This window comes from Lissotriton vulgaris, chromosome 3_1 (genome assembly GCF_964263255.1).
Source record: "Lissotriton vulgaris chromosome 3_1, aLisVul1.2, whole genome shotgun sequence".
Classification (NCBI taxonomy): Eukaryota; Metazoa; Chordata; class Amphibia; order Caudata; family Salamandridae; genus Lissotriton; species Lissotriton vulgaris.
Genome location: NC_141689.1, coordinates 2048424610 through 2048440982, shown reverse-complemented (window position 1 = coordinate 2048440982; position 16373 = coordinate 2048424610).

Below are 16373 nucleotides of genomic sequence, written 5' to 3'. Positions count from 1 at the left end.
TTCAATATATATTCATGTTATGTTGACTCATTTTTATGTGTCTGTCGAAATGTAAAGTAATGTGTTTTATTTAGAAATAAGTTGAGTTTCTGGTGTTTGATTTTTTGGGGTTTTCAAGGTTGTGATAATTCCTTAGTTGTAATGTGTAGGCGATATTTATTATTTTTTTTTGGTTTATTTTATTGATGTATTTGAGTAATTTTTTCCTTGATATTTTTGTCATTGGTATGTGTGTGTTTTCCATTTATGTATATTGTCATGATATTTATATTTTCAATATTTCTTTAATATTTATTCATGTCAAAAGTGTTTTTCTTGAAATAGTGTCATGCATTCGTCTCACCTTGTCTACACTAATGAGCTGATCTATCCCTCTACAAACTATGATCAAGTGTGAAATGTGTAAGAAAAATGAACCTGCCTGCGCACTGGCACTTGTTGCAGAAATGAAACAAATGTGCATTTCTAGGAACATCTGTCCAAAATGTTACCTTTTACCCAAAATTAAAGCTGCCATTTTAAATATCCATTTCAGGAAGATGTTTTACAATTATGGCATTCCTATTGGAGGCTATCTCGCTTACAGGTGTTTAAGTCTGTAAAGATGGCCATAGCTGACTGATTGTGCTGGACTTGACTGGACTCAGCGTCAGTCAGTTTCAGATAGATTTCTGGCAGATATCCTGTTACTCTCTTTATGTCAACAAATTGAAATTATATTTAGAGATAGCAAGATAGTGTTTTATACACTGTAGCTTATGAAGTGAAATAAGCAACTACTACTATGAGAATTGAACCCAGAAAATGCCCCCCTTCTCAAAGTTGAAGAGTAAGGAGCTAATATTCATGATCCTCAGAGAAGAAACCGAGATAGGAGAAAAGGCAGAATAATACATGTTACCCTGCAAATTCACAAGCCAACTAAAAATCCATATGTATATCTGGACTGCAACACAAAGCAAAGCAAAGCTTTACCAATACTTGTAACCCAATAAAAATGACAAAAACACAAATTATGAGTTATGAGCAAGAGCTAGGCATTGACAGAGTGAAAGAGGCAAAGAGAGACAAACAGAGCCATGAGAGTGAAGTATAAAAGAAAGCAAGGCTGAGAAACATAATTAAATAAGACAGAGGGAGCCAGTGCTTAGTTTGTAAAAGAATGAGTGTGGTGCCCAAAATTCTGGTCAGAAGCAGGGGGCTGGTGCAATTAAATGTCACACACAGAATACCAAGACTGCTCAGTCTTAAATATACCTTATCCTCCTTAATCTACTCTAGGCACTCTCTAATCCATTATTCAAATCTTGCAAGCTCCTACTTTCTCCTTATATACCTAGTTTTTTATCTTTCTCCTGCTCAAACTTTACTGTTTAATTTTTAGGTATAGCCTAGCATTGCAGTGCATGGGCTGCTCGCTCTGCGTGCATTGCTGTTGTAGGGTTAGATGTTGAAGTGGTGTGGAAGCCTCTGCCCATACTTTTTATTGCCTGTTGTCATTTGCTTTGATAAACGCTGACTTCTGATTCAATATGAGGCTTCTTAGCCCCTCCTTGTTACCTCCCTGTCTCCTTTTGTGACCGCCTATCAGGACTAGATCTTTTACTTGTGGTGTTACACTGTCGGCCATTGTGTAGTTGGTGAGCACTACTTCCTTTCAAGTGCACACTGCTCAGCAGCGGCACTGCTTCCCCAATTGGTGGCCCACTGCAGTGCGTGTCGCTCGCTGGCCGGAAGTGCGCTCGCTGTGAGTGTCTGTTCTTGAGGCTACCACCATGGATGGTGCCCGGGTGCCACCAACTTTAAATCCGAAGAGGCCGAGATGAACGTGCCGCTCCTGAGGGGAAACTTTCCGAGACTTCAGAAAGTGCCGGACAAGTTCTCACTGCCCCTGCAGGTTCTCCTCTGAACCCCCGATACTTAAATACAGGTTCGCCCGATACACGCCGTGACCATAAACGTAGCGGGATTACATGTGCACACCTTTTATTCCCACAACAACAAGAACACAGTGTAGTTTAATCAGGTGGAGACTATGGGCACTGCAAGGGCAAAGGTATGACAGAACCCGCTTCAGAGAGGGTTGGAGAAGCTGGGATTCTCATCTAAAATTTACCTACCATTATCTAGAATCCCAGAGAAGGTCGGTTGGACCTTTTTACCTGTCATGGAGCGTATAGAAGAAACCTATTCATAAAACAATAACTAAATAACAATCCCAAAGAACTAAACTCAAAGAACCACCAACTACCGAATAAAGTTTAAGGATTTATTACAAAGCCAAGAACAATTGGATGTACAGACATCTCAATAAAAGATTCAGTAGATAGACTGGCACTAATACAAACATAATCCTACGGAAAAGTCTCAGACATAAAACTAATATTAATTCCAGAACCATCAGGCTAGCAAGGATAGCTATCGCCTGAGTTTTAGAATGCATTTACAGAATAGAAAATAAGGTTAGTCTGTCCCTACCCTAACACTAAAGTGACATCCCTACTTAGCATCTCCCAACCTAAACAAAAGGTGTCAGCAGTGGTGACTTTCAAAGAAGTACACTCACTTTCTCGAGGTCGTTCTAAAATGCTCCTTACTACCTCTTATTCTGTCTCAAGTTCTCCATCTGCTTACATCCCACTTGTCCCTAAAGCCCTTTCTCTCTAACACCCTGACCTACTCTCAGGCTAAGTCCAACTCTGCAACTCCACCCTCGGGTGCTGTCCCTAATACAAAATCCCAAATACAGTTGACAAGCCTTCAGGTACACCCCTCTGGCAGGTGCTGGTCTTCGGATTTTTCCAGCATTGCACCTCTCCACCAACGTCCGTTGAAACGTCCTTGGGTCCCAGACACCTTCTCCGCTAAATGTTGCACTCCTGAATTCCTTGACTGCTCCTCCACATTTGTGCCTACCATCCAAACTCCCTACACAATGGGCCTTTCTACATAACAAGCTACTTGACCTTGCACCTGCAAAAAGAAGCGCATGAGAACAGCTCCAAGCATTTCGAAGTTACATTTCAACATTTGCTGAAGGCAGCATTTCCCAAAAAGAAATCATTTTCTCCAACTGATGCTAAATAAAAAAATCAGCTAGGCCTCTGCACAATTAAATGTACTAACAATATAACGTGAGCATTACATTTCATCATTTAAAGCATTATTCTAATACGAAAATACATTTGCCTAGCCAATGTTTTTCAAAGGCACATCTCTATTAATGCAAAACTTCACATGTGATAACATTTCTATGTTAAACAGCATCATGATTTCTTTAAGGCACTGCATTGTTAGCAATTAATGAACACCATTCTATCTAGCAAACTGATTCTTAACCTAATGTTACATTTTAACTCCATTAATGATTCCTCTAAATATGCGGGTGCTTACTACTCATGCACATGATGCACCCCTACAAATTTTAATCTGTCATGGCGCTCTCTCAGTTCCCCCCTTTGATGACCCGTGTCATCACCCACACTACACCCTCCCCGAGGGTAAGAACCGAGTTAAACAGAGCTTGTTGCCACTTTCCCTCTTTTGATCATCTCCATGTTTCTCAAACTCTGGTATTGACTGTCCTGCAGTCTCTCCATTCGTCTCTCTTGCTCTCTCATCGCTCTTTCCATTCTACTTGACCTATACCACTTGTACACTCTTACCAAACCCCACAACCCAATCACACAAGCCACAGCTATAATGAGGGGTTTTAGTGCAAAACCAAGGAAACCCTTTCCCAGATTTGCAAACCAACTTCCAATCTACCCAAATCCCTTGCCAACTTTCTCCCACACAGTCTCTTCTGTCAGATCTTCAATCTCATAATGAATTGCGGTAATGTTGCTTATATATTTCTCCAGATCCTTGCTGTTATCTGGTATATAAGTGCAACATTCCTGGACTTTCAAAAGCTTACAGACTCCTCCTTCCTTGGCTAGAAGGACATCTAAAGCAGGACGGTTTTGTAAAACCATTTTTTTATCGATAACATCTCACCCTCAACCAACACCAATGACTTTGCTGTACTCATGGACAACTCATCCACAACAGTCGCCAACCTACTTATCTTCACGTAATTCAGAATCACTCCCAAGGTGGGTATCATTGCTCTGAAAACATCACCAACAATTGCTCCTGCACTTTCACCTCGTTTCACTATTGCATGTTGTCCTCCTTCTAGAAGAGAAAAGTCCTCTGTATAGTATATTTTTGGGAAAATAATCGCCAAATAGCAAGTCCCATACCAATTCTCAGGCAACCTTACATAAGCATTCCTCCCACAGACAAAATACACAGTTGGAATCACTTGCACCACACTCTGCAAGAAATCCTTCGCATAATACTCCAAAGTGAAAGTATGTTCACACGTAGTATGACCCACTTTCACATTCTCGTAATACGTCTGTGGTCTATGAATGCACATCTTCTCTTTTTGCACTTCATCCAGAGCTATCAGACCACGACTCCCCTTTGCCTTGTGCAATTTCTCCTCCTCCGTCCAATCAACTTTGCCCTGTCCTGAATCTCTCAACTGCTTTTGTTTTCTGTACCTGTCCTCTACCTGTTCTATGAACTTCTTCTCCGTCTCTGATAGTAGGCAAGTCAAATTATGTTGGTGAGCATATGATGTGTCTAACTCTTGTGTTGGAATGAAACATGTTCCAAGCCTCTCTTCTGACTTGTAATGATCAAACATATTTAAATGCTTATAAGCAGGAACTTCAGGAAGCACAGCATCATAATTCGAAAAGAAATACTCAAAATGATTTCGCCCATAAAATATGCTAAGCAGCAAACTACATGAAATTCCATAAGTCAATGGAAGGTGATGGTATGTAATACCCTCATCTACTGAAGCCAGCAATTGCCTACACACATAACAATCTTTTGCATCCATCGCATCAATATACTCATAAAACAACTTTGCATACGCATTAAGCTTAAAATTGCCTTTAGACAGATCTGCATGTAACCTACGACTCTTCTAGCAGCAAAGCCCTTTCGGCTCTTATTTTGACCTCCTTCTGGCTAGGAGTGGTAGGCATCGGGTTCCCTCAACCTCCACTGCCTGCTCATGTGGTGCTAAATATGAAACTAGGACTACTACTATGATGAAGAGTTTTACCCCTCCTACAAGTGTGCCTACAATGCACCTAGCTCTACGGGTCGGGTTTCCAGCCTCCATGGTCTCAGATCTACTTGCAGTTCGTTGTTCAGAAATAACACAAAAGTCTCTTTTCTTCTTCAATTGCTTGAAGCACTCGAGCCACAACTCAGAAGCCAAAAGCCCCTAAAAAGTTTCAGTTCCTTTTTATTTTTTCGGCAAACAACAGACAACCGTAACCCTTCTCCGTCCTCTGTGGAAAGTCCCTAAATTTCTTCTTCTTCCACTCGGACCTAGGTTAATTTCAACAACTATTTACAAAAGAGTCTTTCAATAGTCCATGAGCAAATTTGTTCCGAGTGCATCCAACACATATTCCAAAAGCTCCATACGAACAATAATAGATTCATGAGATGGTATTTCAGGGCCAAATGTAGGAAAAATCAGTCTATTCAGAATTAAATCACGTATCTTACTCACAAATGGAGGATTTGGAACGGTGATGGTCAGTACGCCTTCAATCTCCAATCCTGGCACCATCAACAGCACGACCAATTTAATATTAGGACTGGTACTGATCACTGCCACTGCCCTCACCCTCCCTGATCTCAGTACACCTGGCATCAGTCACAGGGTAGGTCCACTCTGAAGTGGCGTATCTTCGACAAGGTACTCTCACTCTCCTTGATCTCCTCGGACCTCTCCGTTCTTGTTCTTGTTCTCCTTCATCCGACCCAGACTCTTCGGATACAGGAGCGAGATCCCTTTCGAAAACCAGTCTCAAGTTCAGTCGCCTTTGTCTCTCTGGCCACTGAGTCTCCACACCACTCGCTCCTCGGCTTCCCTCTTGCTCACCGTGCTCACCACTTCTCTCGGCCTGTCCGAACCACTTTCACAGCAACTTCCCCTTCCGGAGATTGACTCAGTGTCGCTTTTTTCTTGACTCTCCTCAGCTTGATCTGATGAGCAACCAACTTCGTCAGACACCCTCAAAGCTTGGCTTCCCCCCTCTTGTGGCCCTGCCACTTCGGCTGGATTTTCATCTACGAGAGGAGCTGTTTCTTCCAAGGGTGCTGAAACTCAATGGGTGTGGGAAGCATGTACCCAATTCGGCAATCCTCCACACTTCACAGCAGTATTTGTCACAAGTATGATCTGGTAGGGTCCCCTTCCAACGAACATCCAAACAACTCTTCCTCACGTGCTTCCGCACCAGTACCCAGTCTCCTGGACTCAGGTCATGGCAAAGATCACTGGAAGCTGGGACCACAGCAGCCTGCACCTGATGAGGCACACAACACGGATGACATCAGCAAGTCTCCTGCAATAGTCAAGGATCAGATCATCTGTGATACTCAGAAAGGCTGTCGAGGGTACCGACGGTAATCCCATAGCCCTTCCCATCAGTACTTTATGGGGTGAAAGACCTGTTCTCCTGTCTGGGGTACTGCGCATACTCATTAACACCAATGGCAAGGCATCTGGCTATTTCAGGGACGTAGATGACCACACCTTTGCCATTCGGGCCTTCAAAGTTCCATTTATCTGCTCCACTATGCCAGAAGCCTCTGGGCGATAGCTACAATGAAGTCTCTGATCAATGTTCAGTGCGGTGCAAAGCAGTTTCATGATCTCACTATGAAAATGAGTTCCTCTGTCTGATTCCAAAGAAGTCGGATCCCCTAACCTAGGCACAAGTTCCCTCAACAGTAACTTAGCTACAGTGAGTGTATTGCACCTACGTGTTGGGTATGCCTCGACCCACCTGGAAAACACACACAACCCCCAGAACGTATATAAAGCGGTTACACCTCGGCATCTCAATGAAATCCAATTGCATCCTGTTGAAAGGCCCCTCGGACCTCCCAATGTGACTCATTGTAACTGCAGTTCTTTTCCCAACATTCATCTATTGACACGTAATACATCTCTGTATCCGCTTCTGCAGATGCTTGGAATTTCGGGGTGTACCACGTCTGCCTGAACACTCGCACCATTGCATCCCTTCCCAGATGCACTGCACCATGAATCTGTCGTGCCATTGGGTTCAGCAATTCATTCGGCAACACAGCTCTCCCATCAGCCGAGACCCAAAGGTCCACATCTCCCTTGACACATTCTGAATTCACCCATACATTCTTTTCATGGTCTGACACCTGCTCTTGCATGTTTTAAGCTCATCCCAGGTATCAGCCACTTCAAGCATCATGCCTAGCTCGGTTCTTTCCTGCGTTCCTTCTACCACCCGTTCAGTAAAAGAGTAACCTTGTACAGCACAGAAACGTGCAACCTCATCCGCATAGCGGTTTCCTAGCGACACAAAATCTGGTCCTTTACTGTGAGCAGTAAATTTAACGACAGCAATTTCTGTAGGACCTTGCAATGCTTCCAACAACAATCTGACAAATTCTCCATTTCTGATGGGGGAACCGGATGATGTCATATAACCTCTCTGGGACCACAGCTGCCCGAAATAGTGAACCACTCCAAACCCATATTGGCTGTCGGTATAAATTGTGATCCGAATCTTGTCAGCTGCCAAACAGGCACGCATCAGAGCAATTATCTCAGCCACCTGAGCAGAGTGTACTCCTTTCAGGCATGCAGCTTCAACTACTCCTGTGAGGGTACACACAGCAAAGGCTGCTCTCAGTTGACCAGCACTGTCTCTTATGCATGAACCATCAACAAAGAAAATTTCATCAGGGTCAGTTAATGGCTCATCAACAATATCAGGGCTTGGTTTGGTGCACAATTCAGTCACATCTAGACAATCATGGTCCTCACAATCTTCATCTAGTGTATTCGGCAAAGGTATCAGGGTAGCAGGATTCAAAACAGAGCACCTTCTGAGGGTCACGTTCTCCGCAGCAAGTATAACCTGCACGTAGCGTGTGAGCCTGCTGTTCGTCAAATGATGTGTCTTGGTCCCGGTCATCAACAATTCCAATGAATGGGGAACATACACTGTTAGTGGATGACCCATCACAATGCTTTCACACCTCTCAATGCTGACACCTGTTGCAGCGACGGATTTGAGACTTCCGGGCAACGCTGCAGCTACTGGATCTAAAGTAGCTGAAAAGTAGGCAACTGGTCTATGGACAACTCTGTGATCCTGCACTAAGACTTGCCAATACACATCCTTCTCGTTCACAGCAGAACAGTGAAAATGACTTGTTGTAGTCGGGCATTCCCAGTGCCGGAGCACAACACAAGTCCTCTCTCAGCTCAAGGAAAGCCTTCATACAATCGTTGTCCCATGATACCGGATCACTCACATCCTTGTGCGTCAGTCTCTGCAAAGGCTTTGCCTTCAGGGAATAGTTGACAATCCACTGGCGACAGTAGCCAACCATCCTTAAGAACATCCGAACCTCCCTCTGGGTCGAAGGCACCATCATGCTCATGATTGCCTCAATTCGGTCAGGTGACACTTTCCTCTTGCCCTTCTCTATTCTGTGACCCAAATACTGTACTTCAGACAGACAGTACTGCAACTTGTTCGGGGATACCTTGTGTCCATATTCTACCAAATGATTCAACAAGGCAATGGTATCAATTCTGCAAGCATCTTCTGTTTCTGACGCCACAAGGAGATCGTCTATGTACTGGACGAGAACAGAGTTCTGCCGCAGTACTAGGCTCTCAAGATTCTTTTTCAATATCTGATTAAAGATCGATGGACTCTCTGTGTACCCCTGAGGGATACAACACTCTTTAAGACATGGTTTTCCAGCTTAAACGCGAAGAGAAATTGGCTTTCCTCATCTAATGGAATTGAGAAGAAAGCATGGCAAAGGTCAATCACAGTATACCACGCAGCTTGACACGGAATCTGAAACAGTATCACTGATGGATTCGGTACCACTGGACAGCAGGGAACAACTATGTTGTTCACTCTCCGCAGGTCCTGTACAATCCTGAACTTCCCGCTAGGCTTCTGCAAACCCATAATCGGAGAGTTACATGGACTGCCCATGACTTCCTTCAGAATTTCCTGCTCAATCATGGATTCAATCAAAGGCTTTATCCCTGAAACCGTTTCCGGGGTCAAATTGTACTGAGGTGTTCTTGGAAACTCAACGTTCTGTTTTACCTGAATCTTAACTGGCTCAACTCCTTAAATTAATCAAATTTCTTGTCCTGTAAAGTCCCACACCTCCCGTGAGACTGAATCTCTCAAGTCAAGTGGAAGTTCTTCCACTGTCAAAACAGGATACATCTCTATGCACACATGCGTGTTTGTGATCTTAAAGGTAGCATCATCATCATTCATCTGCAGTTCCACTCCCTTGGGGGTGCAATAGATAGTACAGTTAAGCTTGCACAGGAGGTCCCTCCCTAGCAAACACACAGGACTCAAATCACACACCACAAATTTATGTTTATCCCTGAAGTTTCCTATCTTCACAGGAACTGGCTCAGTCAAAGGATTTGTCATTCTCCTGTTAGCAACACCTACAACTTGGATTGCCTGTCCCAAGAGGGGTAGGTTAGGAACTACTGCTGATCTTACAATAGAACGGGTAGCACCAGTGTCAACCAAAAAGGTGGTGGGGTGACCATCAACGTCTGCTTCTACAAAGGGGCCCCTCTGGTCTACCTCCAGGACTGCCCCAAGAGTACAGTCCTCCTCCCCTCTCAGGCACCGTCATGCCAACGGGTCAAAGTAACAATCATCCCCTCCTGTTAAAAGAGGCATCTGCTTGTAAACCTTAGTCCCTGACGAGACCTTCGGTGGCTGGGGAACCTGAACCCGAGGGGCTGAAGTCCCCTCGGGTTCAGGTTCTACCACTACTGTCTTCACCTGAGGAGCCTGCACCTCCTCTTCCTCTTCCCGCTGTACCATATTCTCTGGATTAAAGGGACACTCGCGTCTTCAGTGTCCAATCTGATGACACTGGTGGCACTGTGTAGTCTTCTTTAGTGTCGCTAAGTCCCCTTGGCCTCGAATAGTCATCATTTCCCTTCCTCTGACCACCCTGTTTCCTCCCCAAGGTTCCACCTCCCAACTGGGCCTGACCTCCCTTGTCAGTTGACTGCATCTGAACCAACATCAGCTTATCCTTAAGCTTTTTAGTCTTTGAGTCTATTTCATCACAACAGTACCTAGCATATCTCAAGATCTCATCCAGTGGCTTGTTCTGCCAGCAAATTAAATGCTGTTGGATCATAAGACAGATGTTGGGTCTCAGTCCCAAAATGAACTTTGACACAAACTGTCCCATGTCTCTCGGGTCCATCACAGCCAACCTACTGTACTGCTTAAAGATCTGCAATAAATGCTCATAGTACTCATGAACTGTCTCTTTGGGTTCCTGTCTCGTTCGGTCAATCTTCACCCAATCTATATCCTGCGGTGGCACCTTAGCTTTCAACCAAGTAATCACCTGCTCGTACTTCTTCATTACGGTAGGTGAAGGTCCATTTGTGGCAGCATCTCACTCTGGCTCCACTGTGGGCCATTCAACACTGACTTTACATGCTATCCACAAATCCCCTGAAACCACAATATCAAACAGGGTGTTCAAATCAATCCACAGTACTTTCAAAATCTTGACAAACCTCTCTACCTGTTTGTACCACTCAACCGGACTCTCTCGCAACTTTGGGAATGAATTTGTAAAAGCAGCCAAATCTCCCCTACTCCAGGTCACATGCACATAACCCCCATGAGCCGCCTCCCGCAAGGGGTATGCTTCCATATTCATTAATCCTCCCATCGCAGGGGGTGTCTCAGTGGTACTCCGCCTAACACTCTTTTTCTTTGACCACCTTTCTTCCCATTTGTCAAGTTTATTCCATGTTCGTATCCCCAGTATCAGTTCTCTAATATGGGTCTATAATCTGATCACTCTCTTCTCATCTAAATCCAGGTCAGTATATTGCAACCGGTGATTTCCCTGCAACATTTTTGTCCTCGTCCAATCCACATCATATTTGTTTGCCAATTCAGTTAATTTCTAATGGGTCGACCTAGCTTTTCGAGTCACATCCTTTGCTACGAACAACAGTTCATCTGGTTCGTAAAGTTGAATCCTCTCTAGTGGCAAATTTCCTTCCACTATCTCGTCCACCTCTGATTTCAGCCGCATTACATCAATCCTCCTTGACTTTATTACAGCCCTCAGTGTACCTTGACTAGGTGTTCCACTTGATCCCCCATAATCACTGCCCTGCCCCCCACGTTTACTCTCTTCAGGTGTGTTGTGAGGAACCCTCCCATTTTCCAGGCTCCCATGGTCCCAATCCCCCTTGACCTGTTGCTCTGAACTTCTACGACAGTCTCCCAAGATCTCAAATCAGGCCTTAATTCCCCAAGAGACTTTGGCCGTGGTCCTCTCAGATCCATCGGTCCTCTCGACGAGTCTGCCGATACTGCCAACGGGGTACTCCACTCTACAGGCCTTGGCTACTGACTCGATCCGTTCACCACATTACTCCTTTCCTGGCTGACACTCCCTTCGATGCCTACTTGTGTCGGACCCCCACTTCATGTCTGTTCTGGATTGTATACTGATACTATGGGACCAATGGTAACGGGTACTGTAAGAGCATCCGCAACCTCTGAGAATTGACACCCTCTACATTCTGTGCCTCTCTTGCCAAAAACCTTCCCACTACTTCCGTCCTAGGAGGAGGTTGAGGTACCCTTTCTTCCTCTGCTGAGGCTGACCTGTCCGTTACTGGACCAAGCCTGTCCACTACACGGGCTGACCTGTCCCCCAATGGGGCTGACCCCTTCTCTACCTCGGGATTATATGGAGGTGGCCTCTCAGACAACAGCCTTTCTATCAGACTATCGTCTGTCTCACTATCATAATCCTCAGTACTCCTTCACTGCGCGTCCCCTGTATTGACCAAAAGCGGATACAATTTGTCCCCTTCGATAGTCTGCACTCTCCATCTCTTTTCCAGTGCATCCCATCTCGCATCTTGGACCGCCCTGACTGATCTTTTCACTCTCTCCTGCCGCCTGTCCCTGTTCCTCTCATGCGCCGCCCTAATCCACGCATTCAATGCTTCAAACTGTGTCGGTCTGGGCAAAGGTCGCAAGGAAGACATAATCGCTTTCAACTGATACGACACCTCCAATTGGAACGCCCCGCATCTTGGAAAGGTCAACTCCTCATTTCCATCAGTCACCTTACACCAGTTCTCAAGCCACAATATGGTATGCAACCCAACATTTGTAGCCATGTAATGAGCTGGAGTATCCTCGGGCGGGGCCTCCTCCCCCCCTCAAGGTTCTAACTTCTTTTCACCATGGAAGATCCCTCGCAAACATTTAAAACATTTCATGGTGAAACGCAATGTTTCTCTGTTTACAGCGCTCTTTTACTTTCTGATGACAATCCACCAATCCGAGCGTGGCTTCACACCAACCGCCCTATCCCAGCGCGCCTTCTTCTGACGTCACTCGCCTCCGCTTCGCAGCAGTCCCCCTCCTTCACAGATCGTCTCTCGCTCACACACGCGTCCCAACCATACACTTGAAATGACCACTTCCGACCAAGCAATCACTTCCCTGACTGTACGTCCACAGTCTGACTGTATGTCCACAGTCAAGTAATTGTCACCAAACTGGCAACTGTCTGTCCACGAAACGACTGGACAATCACCTCAAATGATAGGTTACAACCACACAGCAACTTATGACAAACGTCAGTTACTCATGCACTCACACATTCGTTCCCTCTATCTCGGTCCTGTGGGCGATCAATGGTACCTCACAATCCCCTTAACAATGGTCGACAATTACTATGTTATGTTATGTTATGTTATTAAAAATTTATAAAGCGCACATACGCCCGAGGGCTTCTTGGCGCTGGAAAGATAAAAAACATAACAGAGGGTGAGTCTGCCGGGAGCGTTATTTCAAGTAGGCTTTTGTGAAGAGGTGAGTCTTGAATGCCTTTCTGAAGGCAAGGAGGTCTTTACTCTGTCTGAGGGCTAGTGGCAGAGAATTCCATAGAGTAGCTGCTAGGAAGTGGAAGCCGCTGCCGCCTTGTCGTTTTTTCTTAAAGCGAGGTACTTCAAGAAGGTCTTTGTGGGCTGATCTTAGGTTCCTTGAGGGAACGTATCTTCCGATCAGCTGTCTGATGAATAGAGGTCCCTTGCCTTGCAGAGCCTTAAAGATGATGCAACCGGCTTTGAATTCGGCTCTTTGAGCCACGGGTAGCCAGTGCAGGCTCTCTAGGCCTGGTTTGATCGATTCCCATTTGGGTACTTTACAGATCAGCCTGGCGGCCTGATTCTGTAAGTACTGCAGTCTTCTGAGTTGTCCTACGGGTAGGCCAAGGTATAGGCTGTTTGAGAAGTCGATGTGGGAGAGGACTAGGGCCATGACCACCTGAATTAAGGCGGAGGGAGTGAGGAAATGGGCGATTTTCCTAATTTTCCTCAATTGGAAAAATCCAGAAGAAACCACGGTTCCAATTTGGGATCTTAGCGAGAGGTCCTCATTGATGGTTATCCCCAGACTTTTTACAGTCAGAGATTTCTTAGGGGGCAGGCCCATATCAGTAGGCCAGAAGTTAGGGCTCCAACTGATTTCGCTCTTGCCGGGCAGGATCAACTCAGTTTTCCCTGGGTTTAATTTAAGGTGATTTGAGGACATCCAACTCTGGATTAGAGTCATAGTGGCTTGGAAGTCCTCCACCGCATTTGGGGAGTTAAGAACGAAAACGAGCTGCAAGTCATCTGCATAGTTATATACAGTGACTTTGTGCTTTCTCAGAGCGAAAAGAAGGGGCCGCATGTACAAGTTGAATAACAAGGGGGATAATGAAGAGCCTTGGGGCACCCCACAGAAAGACTTGACTTTGGCAGCAGAAAAGGAGCCTAAGCAGACAGACTGAGTACGTTCAGAGATGAACGATTTCAGCCAGGCTAGGGCAGAGTCTCTGAGACCCGCCTGTTCGACACGGTTGACCAGGATGGAATAGTCAACCGTGTCGAATGCGGCGGACAGGTCAAGAAGTACTAGGGCTTGATGAAGGTTATTGTCAGCGTTGGACCTCAAGGTGTTCTGGACGGCCAGTATTACTGCCTCAGTGGAGTGACCAGGCCGGAAACCTGCTTGGTTGGGTTGGAGATATTCCGTTTCCTCCACGAAGTTAGAGAGGCAGTTGGTAACATGCGCCTCCAGCATTTTCGATAGGAAGGGCAGCAAGGATATGGGCCGATAGTTCGTGAGGTCCAGCGGGTCGATACCAGGTTTCTTGGTGAGGGGAATCAATAGGGCCTGCTTGAAGCTACTCTGCACTATCCCTGAAGTGAGAGAGTCGTTGAGCAAGGGTACCATGCTGTTGGGCAAAGCTCAACCAATTTCTTTCATGATTTGGGGGGGGCAGACATCCATAGGGGAGCCTGATTTGACTCTGGACAGTAGTACCGAGAAAGTTTTCAAATCGATAAGGGGAAAAGAATGTAAAGTTGAGGGATTGAAATAGATGTCATCCACTGGGGCGCAGGCTGGAAGTGTGGAGATGTTCTGTTTAATCATTAAGATCTTATCGCGGAAGAAGTCATTCAGGGAGTTGCATAGCGCTTGTGTGGGAACTACCGGGGGGGAAGTTCTATCGTCATTGCAAAGGTCGTTCACTATCCTGAAGATTTCTTTTGATTTATTGGTGGAGTGTAGGATTTTGGATGAGTAGTAGGTAGTTTTATGGTTTAGTAGGGTTTTTTGGTATGTCTTCCTGGCTGAACAGTATGTGGCCCTGGCCAGAGGGCAGTACTGGGAGCGCCAGGATCTTTCCTTTTGCCTCACTTCCAGTTTCAGTTTTTTTAGTTCAGGTGTGAACCATTTGTGTGCGTCCGGTCTCCTAGAGCTGCTGAGATGCGTAGGAGGGGCATAGATGTTAATCGCTGCAGTAAGCCATTCATTGAACCGGCCATCGGCCTCCTCCACGTTAGAGCTGTCGAGGGGAGGGGAGTCACCCAAAAAGTTAAGAAAGGCTGGCATATCCATAGAGGTCCATTTCCTAATGGTTTTGCTGGTTTGTAGCTTAAAGTGGGTAGTCTTATCTAACTGGAAGGAGAATCTTATGCTGTGGTGATCAGACCAACAGCAAGGTTTTATGTCTATTGCGGATAGTGACAAGTTCAGAGACCAGATTTGGTCAAGGCTATGGCCCTTCTGGTGAGTCTCAGTGTGGATGTGTTGTGTCAGGTTGAGATCACAGAAAAGTTCACTCATCTCTGCAGCCTGGGGGTCCAATGATAAGTTGTCAAACCAGAAGTTTAAATCCCCAACCAGAAGTAGTTTAGGATGGTTTGTGACCAGCGGTGCCAGTAGCTGAGCTAGAGTGGAAGGGAATGTGGCCGTGGTTTGGGGAGGGCGATATAGTAGGGCCAGTACAAGTGAGCCATTGGGAGTATCTATTTTGGCGACTATGTTTTCAGTGTTAGGTAGAGGCAGAGAGGGGAGCTGTCTAAGTTGGAATTTTTTATTGACGATTATAGCTGCTCCTCCCCCAGTTTTTCCGCCTGGGCGGAGTGCTGATAGAATGTAGTAATCTGCGGGTAGGGCAGCTAAAATGTCCGGTAGTGAGTCCGGAGTGAGCCAAGTCTCTGTCAATAGCAGCATGTCAGGTTGTTTATCCATAAGTAGCAGAAAAATATCTGATTGGTGTTTAATCATGGAGCGGGTATTGAGATATATACACCTGAACGTGTAGGTAGAGCAGGGTGTGGTCGTGAGCATGGAGTACTCAGGAGCAGGGGCATTTGTAAGGGTGGCGGGGTTGCCTATGCCTAAGTGAGATATACGTTTCGCCGCGTTATGGGGAACCGGTGGACACGTCGTGGCGGTTGGGCGCAGCGCTAGTAGTTCAGCAGGCGTATAAGTGTAGTAGCCCACAGAGTCCTTGGCCCCTGGTCCCGGACGCTCGCGGACGAGCGCAGACGAGCTTGCCCTAAGCGCGCCTTCGGCGCGCAGACGGCGCTCCCGCTGCGCTCGTCCGCTGCGCTTCCTACCAAGACACATGATAAATAGTGGAAGTTCTGGACGTAGGAGGGGCCGTGGCCACTCGAGGGGGCGTGTCCGTGACGCGCCTCGCCCTCGTGGATCGGCAACCAAAGAATGAGGGGTTACGTTGCAGCGAGTGTCCGCTGTTTAGGCTGCCAAGAGTGCAGTAAGTGAGGTTTGCTTTTTTAAAATAAAACACAGTATCACACAATTAAAATAGGTTCTTAGCTCTCCCGGCTTCCGCCTCAGGAGTATGTTGTTTAGCGTGACGCCGGGGCACTGGGCGCG